The sequence below is a fragment of the Pseudophryne corroboree genome, chromosome 1, assembly GCF_028390025.1.
Source record: "Pseudophryne corroboree isolate aPseCor3 chromosome 1, aPseCor3.hap2, whole genome shotgun sequence".
Taxonomy (NCBI): domain Eukaryota; kingdom Metazoa; phylum Chordata; class Amphibia; order Anura; family Myobatrachidae; genus Pseudophryne; species Pseudophryne corroboree.
The window spans coordinates 651357296-651369526 of NC_086444.1; the positions used below are offsets into that span (position 1 = coordinate 651357296).

A 12231-nucleotide genomic window follows, 5' to 3' on the forward strand; every position below is an offset into this window, starting at 1 on the left:
GATTTTAATGCAGTATAACATGTGCAGACCTTGTATGACAATTTTTTTTTAAAGTGTCCCCCCCCCCCCCCTTCCAAATCCATATCCAGCCTTTGACCTCTCAGCCCAAGCTAGTATTTGAAAATAGGGGGAAAATATGGTGTGGGGTTCCCCATATTATCCAAAAAACAGCACCAGTCTGAACCACCCTGGGGGGATAGCACTATAGCTGTGTGACCCCCCTGCCATAATGTGAAAAAGCTCCAAATTAGTTAGCCAAGGGTTGGAATCCTATGGAATGTTGGATGGCCCTCTTTCTAAAGGACAACCGGTCCTGGGCTGTGAGGGGACATTGTAATAAAGAAAGAAATAGTTAAATATGAGAGTGGTTCAATAAATAAGGTAGTAAGCCCTCTCATTGTGCAAATTTATTCAACTCACACCTATACATATATTCAATAGTATAGCCTTTATATAGATTATTTTTATACATAGTCCCCTTACTTGTCTAAGCATTTGTTCCAACTGTACACCCAGACATCTATCCCTGCATAGAAGAAATCAGTGTCAAGCACCTGAAGCCAGACGTTGTGCACAGAACCCACTGAGATGTTCAGTTGATCAGCAATATCTTTAATTTGAATGTGTCTGTCCTCTTGAATCAGACCTTCAGTGCGGCACAATTTGTCATCTGTGGTGGAAATGCTTGGTCAGCTGGACTACTACTCATCTGAAACGTCTGTCCTGCTATCTGTTATGAATCAGAAGCACAAGTCATAGAATGTAGTAGTGAATACAAGTGATGTTTATTAGGGGTTATAAAAATGGCAGGGGAGTACATATAAACTTGATATGCAGATTACCTGAAACTTTGCAATAGTAATGACAGAAGCAGAGTTAAGAAACAATAGCAGGATGGTAATGTAGTAAATGGCAAAAACAGAATCCAGAATAAACAGCAGACTGATAAATGAGCAAGTTCCTTATCTTGACAGATAAAGTGGTTCACAGGTAAAGTACTGTACATACTGTAAGTCCAGAAAAATTGAACGACAGGGAGAAAAGAAGACTCTTTTTTGGGTGCACTCTTAACTTGAACAATGTAAAGACTGAACGAGATGAGATATAATATTTAAAATCAATTTTTATTATCACAAAATTAAGATACTTAGTGGTTAAATGAGAAAAAAGACAGTCAAAAAAGAACAATATAGATAATTAGCAAAATTGCTGATATAATAATGATGATAATAAAGTCCTGGCTGACGGAGTTAGATCTAAGTGCAGTAAATAAATAACTGGGATATTGAGTGGTACGTTCTACTAACCATAAATTAACAAAATTGAAACCCTGTCCTATATTGGTGCCAAAATAATGCCTCAATAATGATTGTAATTATTAATAGAAAAAAGAGAACAGAGAGAGATAAGAAGGCAGAGTGAATCTGCTGTCAGTGTTAGACACTGAGCATGTAGGACCAATGCGTGCTCTACTAAACTGAGTCTTCCTCAATGGTCCCCCACTTAAGTACTGACCCAGCCCAACACTGATTAGCTTCCAAGTTCGGACGGTTTCGGGCGTTTCCAGTGTGGTATGATAGTAGGGAAAATGAACGCTACTAGGGAGCTCTGGAATCACTGATGAGAGTTCACGAATTACATAGTATCAAAGCAAAGTGACAGAAATTAGCCAATAGAGGAAAATAGATGGATCTGCTGCCAATGTTAGACGGGGATATACCTTGAATCAGTGGTGAGAGTCCATGAAATTGAGTATAGATGGAAACAACAAAGAAAAGGAGTACACAAAGGTACCTTTCTGTTGTTTCTTTTTCTTCACCCCCCCCCCCCCCCGCTCCCACATCGCTGGATACTCACTCTCTCACCATAATTTTGCCAAATTAGGAGCCTTTAATTAACTAATTAATAATCAGGCCACATAGACCCAACACTTATTTATCCATCTATTCTATTTGTTACATCCTGTTCCTTTTTATTCTTATAAGGCTGTTTTAACACCATGCTGCGCTACTAATTAGTCTTATCTGTCTGATACTCAATCACAGTACTTCATGTACTCCAAATACCCATTCTTTCATTTTTTAATTTAATCATTGTCTACCAAAATCTTAGTATCATATACGATTTATTTTGTGTAATCATAAAACACCTGTAGCTTTGTGACTTTATCCCTCTCTGAGGAGACACTTCACTGATATTCCGTGAGCGTCGTTTAAATTTCTGCACCAATGATAAATAGAGCTAATGCTATCATTTAATTGCTAGCAAGTAGTACCTAGTGTGTATATAATTATATATAGACTTACAAATATATACTCTTTATAGACTTACAAATATATACTCTTTATTTTTGGTTGTGTTTTAATCTTTGTTTTAATCTTTGTTTCTCTCTTGCATTTTTTCTTTTTATGTGATATCATTTATGGGCCCCCCTGTCAAGCCCTGATCGCAAACAATTCCCTCAGAATCCTAGGATATCAGCAGCTAATTAAGGGACACACCCTTTCACTGATTGTACCTTATACTCTGTACTTTGATGTAATTGCCAGTAAAGCTCTTCTTGTGGAATTTCCAGTTCATTTTGATGAACATAATCTTTTCCACATTTTATGGAAGTAGCCTCCTACACTGATCATTCACAAGGTTCCCTGCTGTGTTGAAAACTCTTTCTGAGTACACAGTGGAGGGTGGGTAGCGTAAGTAATGCAAAGTGAGTTTATACAAGGACTTCCAAATTGCCTTTTTTCCAGTACTCAAAGGGACTCTGTGATATGCCTATTTGTTCACTGTCATTTTAATAATCCTTCACCATTCTTTGGATGTTGATCATTTTAGTTGTAGTTACGGTACAGGTGTCACTAATTTTGGGCAACTCTATTAACCCAACCACATGTCAAAATGCTGTGTTGACTCCCTTGCATCTCCACTGGGTCTCTTGAGAAAGCTAAGTTTTCCTAGCAGCAGCAGTTGAAGGAGAAACTGAAGGAGTAGATGTCATCGTGTCATGTACCAATTGACCTGCCAACTAGCTCACCAGGAACTCTTTGCATCTCTAAAGATCTGGGTCAGTTGGAAAGAAAGACATGACATACAATTTAAACTTGGATCAATCATTATCGACAAAAATGTAGTGGTCTGATTTGAAGATATTGACAACCCTTGGATCCTGATGAAGTGAATAAAGGTCTTGATATACAAGACCAACATACTTAGTGGAAGCGCTTTGTTTCATCTCCTTCAATTTCTTGAGCTGCTTTTCCAAAAGTCTAATTAGTGGAATCACTTGACTCAAGCTGGCAGGGTCTGAACTTACTTTGCAGGTGACTACTTTGAATGGTATCAGCACCTTGCACAATATAAAAAGTGTCTTCTGCATGCAGCTGCTGAATGCCAAAAGGTTTCAAAACTTTTTCAGGCCACAGACAACATCTCTTGCACACAATTTCTTAAAAACCTTTGTACCACCAAGTTGATTGTGTGAGCAAAATATAAATTGTGTTGGAATTCACCCAGCTGTAATGCAGAAATCACAACTCCTGAGGAGAGTTCAAGTGGGGTAAGCCATTTTGCTATGACATCCAATAGTTTTTTTAACAGGTTGTCAGCAATATGCCTCTTAGTGAAGCCTTGATACAGAGAGTAGCCTGCTTCTGAATGAGCTGGCATTGTTTGTTAGATGCTGCTGCTGTTCCTGCTGCTGAAAGTGATTCACCCACCCAGTGGACTGTCACAGTCATGTAATCTTCAGTTTGCCCAGTTCTACTTGTCCACATATCTGTGGTTAAGGAGATAGTGACACGATGTCAATTTGTAGACCAATAATTATGTTTTCTTAGCATCCTGGTGCAGCTGAGGAATTGCTTGTCTAGTAAAATGGAACCGATATGGAATTTGGTAGTGGGGACACAGGACCTCTATTAACTGTCTAAAACTCACTGCATTAATGGTGGATATTGGATGCAGATCTAATACTAGCATATCCATCATAGCATCAGTGATCCACAGTGCGACTGGGTGACAACTGTCATACATGCTTCCTCTTGCAAAAGATTGTTTAACAGCCAATTGTTGTTGAAACTACTAGTAGTGTTGGTTATTCCCTACTGAGCACAGGCCTTGTGCTCAATAATTCTTCAGAGGAATCCTAGACAGGGGAGAAGTTGCCTAGCCTTATCAAATTTGATGCAGGTCCTTAGTTAAAATAACTCCGATCATTAGTGAGGGTGGATGATGAAGGTGTTGGTAGCATAGATTGCAGATGCAGGGATCTAGCTGAGAGAAGGGATATAGCTGATGGTGGACTGCTTGTTGTTATTTTTTTTAGCATAAGTTTCTTATATTCCCCAAAACTTTGCATGCGCTCGCTGCAAATTACATAACAGGGAAGGGGTTTCTAGATGGTTAACATCCCAACCTCTATTAATTGTGGATTTACAAACACTACTGATGAGTAGACAAATGTCAGGATTTGGGTAAAAATAATTCCACACATAAGAGGTGGAATATTTGGTCTTATGCCCAGGCATGACAATGACCTTCTTATTTTCACAGGTAAGGATTGCTTCCACTAGTGCCTCACTTACACAAACTACATCCCCATCCTTAACATCCTCATTAGGACCAGTGTCAGCTACATAAATATCTCCGTCATCCTGTTGCACTTCCACCGTGGCATCCTCAGTTTCTATGTCACCAGCTATATTTCTGCTGCTCATCCCCACAGTTTCATGGGCTGCAGAAATGGTGGAAGGAGGTGTCTCTCTGAGTACAGTATCAAAAAGTTCAGGCTTACACATAGCACTCGTGGACACACTAAGTGAAGTTGTTGCCAATAGCAACCAATCAGATTTTAATTATCTTCTAGAAGGTGCTTGATAAATCAATAGAATCTGACTGGTTGCTATGGGTGACATCTTCACTTTCACTTCAGTAAATATACCCCTTAGACTCTCCTCATGGATCTGGGATGTTTCTGAACACACAGTTTGTTCTACTATTTATCTTAGTGGGGGGTTTCAGCACTGATTTTCCGATTTTCATTTTTTTGATACCTCTTCTATACTTTGAATGAGAAGGGCTTACATCATAATGAGAGGCAGAAGAAGATGCCTCACTGACAGTTGCTGCATCACCACTCATAAATAAAAGCCAAGACTTGAGCCTTTCCTTGCCACTTCGTGTGGTGAATATGATGTTGCCAATTTTATGTTTTTCTGCAGTAAACTTTCCCTTTATTAGAGGTGTTTTTTTCTTTACCACTGTAAAATATTTAGAGATGAGCGGGTTCGGTTCTCAGAGAACAGAACCATACCGAACTTCACCATTCGAGTCCGGTTCTGAGCCAGGCTTGGGTTTTCCCGCCTGACTCGGAAACCAGAACGAGGCAAAAAGTCATCATCCCACTGTCGTATTCTCGCGGGGTTTGGATTCCATATAAGGAGCCGTGCATCCCCGCCATTTTCACTCCAGCATTGGAGAGTGTAGAGAGAGGACGTGTCTCCGTCCTCAGTGTCCTCTGTGGTAGAGTCTTGTGCTGTATTTGCCCAGTCACAGCGTTTATGTCCTCTTGCTGCCTTTTGTCCATTGCTGCTGTGTTGTGCTGCATCAGTTCAGTGTTGCTGTGTTGTGCTGCATCAGACCAGTGGTAGTGTCCTGGCCATCAGTCATTCCAGTGACCAGGCAGTCACAGTGGTATATGCTGCTGCTATATGTCCATTGCTGCCGTATTATAATAATAACAACAAGTCCCTTACAGTGCTGCTGTGTTGTGCTGCATCAGACCAGTGGTAGTGTCCTGGCCATCAGTCATTCCAGTTACCAGGCAGTCACAGTGGTATACACTGCTGCTATATGTCCATTGCTGCCGTATTATAATAATAACAACAAGTCCCTTACAGTGCTGCTGTGTTGTGCTGCATCAGACCAGTGGTAGTGTCCTGGCCATCAGTCATTCCAGTTACCAGGCAGTCACAGTGGTATACTCTGCTGCTATATGTCCACTGCTGCTGTATTATAATAATATTAATAACAACAATAACAACAACAACATGTCCCTTACACTGTTGCTGTGTTGTGCTGCATCAGACCAGTGGTAGTGTCCTGGTCATCAGTCTTTCCAGTGACCAGGCAGTCACAGTGGTATATGCTGCTGCTATATGTCCACAGCTGCTGTAATAACAACAACAACAACAACAACAACAACAACAACAAGTCCCTTACAGTGTTGCTGTGTTGTACTGCATCAGACCAGTGGTAGTGTCCTGGCCATCAGTCATTCCAGTTACCAGGCAGTCACAGTGGTATACGCTGCTACTATATGTCCCCTGCTGCTGTATTATAATAATAATAACAACAACAACAACAACAACAACAAGTCCCTTACAGTGTTGCTGTGTTGTGCTGCATCAGACCAATGGTAGTGTCCTGGCCATCAGTCATTCCAGTGACCAGGCATTCACAGTGGTATACGCTGCTGCTATATGTCCACTGCTGCTGAATAATAATAATAATAACAACAACAACAACAACAACAACAACAAGTCCCTTACAGTGTTGCTGTGTTGTGCTGCATCAGACCAGTGGTAGTGTCCTGTCCATCAGTCATTCCAGTGACCAGGCAGTCACACTGGTATACGCTGCTGCTATATGTCCACTGCTGCCGAATAATAATAATAATAATAATAATAACAACAACAACAGGTCCCTTACAGTGTTGCTGTGTTGTACTCCATCAGACCAGTGGTAGTGTCCTGGCAATCAGCCATCAGTCATTCCTGTGCCGCATATTGGCCCTCATTCCGAGTTGTTCGTTCGCTATCTACTTTTAGCAGAAATGCAAACACAAAGCCGCCGCCCTCGGGGAGTGTATCTTAGCATAGCAGAATTGCTAACGAAAGATTAGCAATTGCTAATGAAAGATTAGCAATTCTGCTAATATTAGCAGAATTGCTAACGAAATCAATTTCCTTGCAGTTTCTGAGTAGCTCCAGACCTACTCCTAGATTGCGATCACCTCAGTCCATTTAGTTCCTGGTTTGACGTCACAAACACGCCCAGCGTCCGACCAGCCACTCCTCCGTTTCTCCAGCCACTCCTGCGTTTTTACCTGGCACGCCTGCGTTTTTTAGCACACGCCCTGAAAACGGCCAGTTTCCGCCCAGAAACACCCACTTCCTGTCAATCAGCAGAGCGATTGAAAAGCTTTGTTCGCCTGTGAGTAAAATAGCATAGTTTTGTGTAAATTTGCTTAGCGCGTGCGCCCTGCTGTGCATACGCATGCGCAGAACTGCCGAATTTTAGCCTATTAGCAATTCTGCTAAAATTAGCAGCGAGCGAACAACTCGGAATGAGGGCCATTGTGTTATATAACTTCAAAAAAATAATGGAGAACAAAAATTTGGAGGATAAAATAGGGAAAGATCAAGAACCACTTCCTCCTAGTGCTGAAGCTGCTGCCACTAGCCATGACATAGATGATGAAATGCCATCAACGTCATCTGCCAAGGCCGATGCCCAATGTGATAGTAGAGGGCATGGTAAATCCAAAAAGCCAAAGTTCAGTAAAAAGACCCCAAAAAATAAATTTAAATGGTCTGAGGAGAAACGTAAACTTGCCAATATGCCATTTACGACACGAAGTGGCAAGGAACGGCTGAGGCCCTGGCCTATGTTCATGACTAGTGGCTCAGCTTCATATGACGATTAAAGCCCTCATAACTGAGGCCTTGACACTTATGTTGGTGTTAGACGTGCGTCCGATAGCCGCCATTAGTGCAGTGGGATTTAGACATTTGATGGAAGTATTGTGTCCCCGCTCCAAATCCCATTTAGATTCCACTTCACTAGGCAGGCGATACCGAAATTTTGCCATTTAATTCCAGTGATTTGGATGTATAATTCCAGTGATTTTGCCATTTAATTCCAGTGATTTTGCCATTTAATTCCATTGATTTGGACGTATAATTCCAGTGATTTTGCCATTTAATTCCAGTGATTTGGATGTATAATTCCAGTGATTTTGCCATTTAATTCTAGTGATTTTTCCATTTAATTCCTGTGATTTGGACGTATAATTCCAGTGATTTTGCCATTTAATTCCAGTGATTTGGACGTATAATTCCAGTGATTTTGCCATTTAATTCCAGTGATTTGGATGTATAATTCTAGTGATTTGGCCGCATAATTCCAGTGATTTTGCCATTTAATTCCAGTGATTTGGACGTATAATTCCAGTGATTTTGCCATTTAATTCCAGCGATTTTGCCATTTAATTCCATTGGTACTGGCGTTTAATTACAGTGATTCTGCCGTATAAATCCAGTGATCCTGCCGTATAAGTCCAGTGATCCTGCCGTATAATTACAGTGGTACTGGTACATAAGTCCAGTCCAGTGATACTGCTATATATATATATATATATATATATATATATATGTAAGTATATATATACCCTGTTGCAGAGCCGATTACTGAGGCCATAACAACTATGCTGGTGTTTGACATGCGTCCGGTATCCACCATTAGTGCAGTGGGACTGCAAGGCCAACGTTATATGGACCAGGTGTTTGTGCCGCACACTTGTGTCGCTTAGCTTAGTCATACAGCTACCTCATTGCCCTTTTTTACTTCTTGGCATGATGTGCTGTTTGGGGACTATTTTTTTAAAGTGCCATCCTGTCTGACACTTCCGTATATGTCCAGTGGTACTGCCATTTAATTCCAGTGATTTTACAGTATAATTCCAGTGATTTGGACATATAATTCCAGTGATTTTGGCCTTATAATTCCAGTGATTTTGACGTATAATTCCAGTGATTTTGCCTTTTAATTCCAATGATTTGGACGTATATTTCCAGTGATTGGACATATAATTACAGTGATTCTGCAGTATAATTATAGTGAATTTGCCATTTAATTCCAGTGATTTGGACGTATAATTCCGGTGATTTGGACGTATAATTCCAGTGGGAATTGTTTGTGTCGCTTGGCTTAGTCATACAGCTACCTCATTGCACCTCTTCTACATCTTTGCATGAGGTGCTGTTTGGGGCCTAGTTTTTGAAAAGTGCCATCCTGTCTGACACTGCAGTGCCACTCCTAGATGGGCCAGGTGTTTGTGCCACACACTTGTGTCACTTGGCTTAGTCATACAGCAACCTCAGTGCACCTCTTATTCTTCTTTGCATCATGTGCTGTTTGGGGACTAGTTTTTCAATAGTGCCATATTGTCTGCAACTGCAGTGCCATTGTGCCGCACACTTATGTCGCTTAGCTTGGTCATACAGCCACCTCGGTGCAACTTTTAGGCCTAAAAACAATATTGTGAGGTGTGAGGTGTTCAGAATAGATTGGAAATGAGTGGAAATGAATGTTATTGAGGTTAATAATACCGTAGGAGCAAAATTACCCCAAATTCTGTGATTTTAGCTGTTTTTATGTTTTTTTCAAAAATCATCCATATCCAAAACCAAAACACGAAAGGGTGGTTTTTGCAAAACCAAGCCAAAATCAAAACACTATAGTGCTTGATAATTATGACTCCTAAAATTATCAAATCAGGCGCTCTGATATAAGGCACAAAATAAAGCTGTTGGTCACCCAATTTATATAAAAGAATTGATATACTGATATCTATATACTTATAGCTGCTCCCACATGAGTATTCTGCGATACTCAAATAGATACAAAGAAATTGTGAAACATGCAATATCACAAGAGAGCGCTAGATACCGATCATTACTATATAAACATTTTATTCAATCACATATAATAAAAGCATAAAAAATGCAATGCATATTTTCATAAAAGAATTATTCTCACTGCTGATATTATTTACACGCTGCCATATACTGTATCCCAATTGTATATTGCACAGATGTCCACATCCAAAAGACCAGTGTGGCTGGTTCACTCCAAAGCAATTCAGGTAGTTTGCCGTGTGCTGGAGTCCGGACTGTGGTGCTCTGCTTGTGTAGATCTCAGGGAAAAACAGCAGCGTGAGATGTCCTTAACATGTTTCTCCGTGAAAATCAAACCGCGGTTTCATCAGAAGGTCACTGTTGAAACCGCGGTTTGATTTTCACGGAGAAACATGTTAAGGACATCTCACGCTGCTGTTTTTCCCTGAGATCTACACAAGCACAGCACCACAGTCCGGACTCCAGCACACGGCAAACTGCCTGAATTCTGCAGCTTCGAACGGCGCCCTCCCTCCCCGGTGAACTGAATAGAACACCGCCGCTCCCACCAACCACAACGGATTCCGCATGCTGACAGCCAGACTCACATGAGACTCTAAGGAATAAGTGGTGAGCACAAAATTGTTTGGCGGTCGGGGGAGGTAGTAGCATAGCGCCCATCGTTTATACAGCTGAACATTCACCATCTAGTGAACACCATTCACATTCCATAAACAAATTGAGACTTTATAATTTGCTTTGGAGCGAACCAGCCACACTGGTCTTTTGGATGTGGACATCTGTGCAATATACAATTGGGATACAGTATATGGCAGCGTGTAAATAATATCAGCAGTGAGAATAATTCTTTTATGAAAATATGCATTGCATTTTTTATGCTTTTATTATATGTGATTGAATAAAATGTTTATATAGTAATGATCAGTATCTAGCGCTCTCTTGTGATATTGCATGTTTCACAATTACTTAAAATCAAAACACGAAAGTGGAATTAGAACCAAAACCAAAACACAAAACACGAAAAGTGCCAGCCGCACATCTCTAAAAATATTGTTGTTTTTTATTTCAGATGCCCTGACTTAAACCCTCTGTGCACTTGGGCATCAGCTTTTGTAGATTATATTAAAGGACTGGTATCATCATGGCTGGTGGCACTGGATGCAGCATTAGTGCTTGGCTGCTGCTTCTGATCTTCTCTTGACTGGTCATCGTGATCCATATCGATTAACATACACACAAGTTGTACAACATGAACTACAGTGCAGGGACGTGCAGTCAGGGGAGGCAGGGGAGGCAGTGCCTCCCCTGTCATTAATGATTAAAATAATACTAAGAAGATAGTTATGACACAGAATATCTTCTTAGTATTATTTTAATAATTAATCCTTTTGCCTTTATATTATTTTAATATTTATTTATTTTTTACAATGTATAAAACAGTTTTTAATGCGTGTTGGAGGCACCACTCTTGGTGCCTCCCGATCTGACAGTGAATGGGCCGGAAGCAGGGGTGAGGCCAAGTATCGGGCACCAAAAACCCATTACAAAAAACCCTGTAAGCGGCACCTAGTAGCAGTGCCTCTGTGACAGGGGCGTGCTGTCAGCTCATATGAAAGCACGCCTCTGTCACTGAAACAGATATGATTGGATAGTGAGCAGGGCCAGCCCTACCATTACCACAATGGCACAACCCTCTCTGGACTCTCTGTCTGACAGGTGCACAGATCTCTGTGCTCCTGTGCCCCCATCTCCACTTCTCCCGTGTCTCGGCCAATGTTCCTGCAGCTGTCTGGGTCAGGTTGCGGCCGGCACTGTCCTTCAGATGATCCCCCCCCCAAGTGTGCAAACATCAGGCATACTGTTCCACTCACTGTGGAACACTTTGAAAGACGCAGGGGCATGAAGCTGCTCCAGGGCTCACTTCTTCCTGCACACACAGCTCGTCCAGCGTCAAGTCAGCAGAGGATACAGTGTTTAGTTCCTGTGGGTCCTCCTTCCCTCCCTGCTGACCAATCTCATTCTGTTAGCCCTCCTGCTTAGTACAGCATGTCCCTCCCCTCTCCCATAAGCTTCCTCCCCCTCGTGACCCCCCCTTCCTTTCAACATATACACAGTCACACACACATACTCCTCATACTCACCCTAGTCCTCACTCACACTGGTCCAGCAGAAAAATGGAAGAAGAGACCAAGCGTTATAACAGACTGCTTCAGCATGGGAAGGAGTAACCAGATACTGTTTTTTTATGTAAATGTGAGTACATACCTTTCATATTATTGTCATTTTAATACAGCATTATCTGCATCACCACTTTTCTCTACTGTTTTTAACACGCCCTCTCTCTCTTAGTAAATAAATGGATCACCTGTCAGGTCACCTCAACCACTCCTCCCCTGCTGTCCTCCCCTCCTGTGCATTACACACCATGCACTCAATATAGATACACCTATGTCTACCAAGTAGGCAATGTTATAAAGAGCTTCGGTGCAATACTGCGGAGCAAGGCGTCTCTCTAGAGGCATTGGGGGCACCT

At 41.4% G+C, this 12231-nt stretch overlaps 1 pseudogene; it reads right to left on the reverse strand.

The window, feature by feature from the left end:
* Window positions 1-1466: 1466 nt before the first annotated feature.
* LOC134945945 (5S ribosomal RNA) lies at window positions 1467-1585 on the reverse strand (annotated as a pseudogene).
* Window positions 1586-12231: the final 10646 nt, after the last annotated feature.